A 2,201-nucleotide genomic window follows, 5' to 3' on the forward strand; every position below is an offset into this window, starting at 1 on the left:
CTTGTTGGTTGTTGCTCTTCTTTAGGTTTCTTTTTGGCAGTGTCCTTACTTTTGTAGACAAGACATAGCACTGCCTCTCTTCGCATATATTAGTATATTGCTAAGTAACAACTTATTGGTTTAATGGTGAGTATTTATGGTGAATTTTAGTTGTTGTCATTAACTCTCCCTCAAAATTTTAGAAGCATCTATTTGATCAGGACACAAAACTTCTATTTAGATGTTTGAAAGATATACTGCAAACATTTCATGGTGATGTTTGATCATAATTGACCAATTTAAATGCATGATGTTACATAGCTTGCGTTGTTTGAAATCGACGTTAACTGTAATATAATAGCTGGCAGTGTAACTTAGGCAATACAATGATTCGGGCGCATAAAACAGATAGCTTATGCCTTTGCCAAGATACTGCCTGGGCAAGAATTTGCAGTTGTTATTTGGTTATTTAAATAGTTAATTATACAGATTATGGAGACGAAGTTTGAGTACGCACATAGTACTAACGATCTATGAAGTTCAGTAATAAAGTACTGAATTTATTGGCTTATCGGCCTATTGCCATTTCCGGCTGACTAATTAAACGTTACACATGCGTTTGTCACACCTACCCAGTAGCATTGTAAGCAAAAGTGACACAAAAGATTCCTAACATCCTTTGAAGGGTGTAATTTAGGTGAGAGAGAGGTGCTTGAGAATCCATCCTAGCACCTGAGTCATGGAAAGTGATTTGGTAGGAATAACTTGGATGTAAATGTGAGCACTTCTGATTTGTCTCCCAACTTGCCCAAGGTAGTCTTCCCTTTCCTGTATGGCAAGATGATTTGCTTGAATTAAGGTTACATTACAACATATATGCTGCTCTATGATACTGTGGTGTGAGTTGTGCATTCGTTTGTTAGTTTGCTGGGTGACATGTTATAGTTGATAGTATTGAATACGCATGAAACTTTGTTTAGATTAGATGTGCATGAGTCTATGATCATTTTGAAGACGAAAGGTTAAATTGTATGTGAAACTTGTTTAGGTATTTCTATCTGGAAAGTACCTGAGGAAGCATGCAGTATAAGGTTGTTGCATTCACTTCTAGTAGTTTCTATGCGTTTTGGGTTAAGGCAGTGAAAAAATATGTCCCAGTTTCATCAGTGGCCTCAAATATTACAGTCATCCTGCAGTTGTAATTGGTTTTGTAAATTGGAGTGGATATGTTATGTGTATATTATGTTGAGTTTATAACTTGTTTACCTAGGAGTTGAAATTGCCTTTTCTGTGAAGCATTCAGTGCATATGTATCCAACTCCAAAGTCCTCATTGTTACCTGTCCCGCATTCGCTGCAACCTAGATATAATCGGACTTTTTTATGATCAAAATCCCGAAGCTGCACTCTTAGCTAATGCTGTTCTTCTTGTAGAGTGTCCTGAGCCTGATATTTTCAGTAAAAACTTTCATTATTCCGTATAGCGTAAAATCATATGACTGTATCATTTCGGAGAATATTTATTGAGATAAAGATGTACCCTTACCCTCTTCTGTAAGAGGGCTTCTATTGTTGTTATGAAACGCTGAGTTTCTGGACAGCGCACTTCACAGATATGTTGGTGCTTAGCAGCTAGTAGTTCTTTATTCGCCTCCCTCCTGTAATTTATGGTTGTTTAGTATTACTTCTAGGCAAATTTATTTGGTCATGAATTTTGTGCTCCTCACCAATTACGAAGTGCAGCAGCATCTTGCCCTTGTGGATCTAAGTTTATGAATGTTAGGTGTGTCGTTGCAAGTGAAAATTCTGCATGATTGGCATAGTTAGTTGCATGAGTTTATGTTTAATTTAGTACTCCTGCAGTTCTGGAATTTGTGATTTCAGTGGGGCTTACCTTTTTGGTAAGTTGTCATTAGAGCCGTGAATCCAATCACAGGGAAGTTATGTGCATTACTTTCCAAAGTCATGCAGACATTGATCGTTGGTTCCCCCCAAACTGTTACTATCACCATCTGTTCAGAACTACACCACCACAACACATTATAGATGTTTAGTTTTAAAACTTTGTTTGCTATGTCTAGTTTACCAGTTAATGCATGTACCTTTGATCAATGATAAAAATATCCATGACATCCCACGGGTTGCGGTTATGCCTTGGAACATTGTATGTTTGACCGACATACACAACAATTCCCAAAACATCTGCAGTTTTACAGGTAGTTA

At 37.2% G+C, this 2,201-nt stretch overlaps 1 long non-coding RNA gene across 1 annotated transcript; it reads right to left on the reverse strand.

Moving 5' to 3' along the window:
• Window positions 1-1,537: 1,537 nt before the first annotated feature.
• LOC141595570 (uncharacterized) lies at window positions 1,538-1,957 on the reverse strand. The gene is made up of 3 exons (XR_012522276.1): window positions 1,873-1,957; window positions 1,706-1,784; window positions 1,538-1,636 (listed from the first exon to the last, which is right to left on the reverse strand). It is a non-coding gene; the product is annotated as an uncharacterized LOC141595570 (long non-coding RNA).
• Between the last annotated feature and the right edge of the window lie 244 nt (window positions 1,958-2,201).

The sequence above is a fragment of the Silene latifolia genome, chromosome 8 (assembly GCF_048544455.1).
Source record: "Silene latifolia isolate original U9 population chromosome 8, ASM4854445v1, whole genome shotgun sequence".
Lineage (NCBI taxonomy): Eukaryota > Viridiplantae > Streptophyta > Magnoliopsida > Caryophyllales > Caryophyllaceae > Silene > Silene latifolia.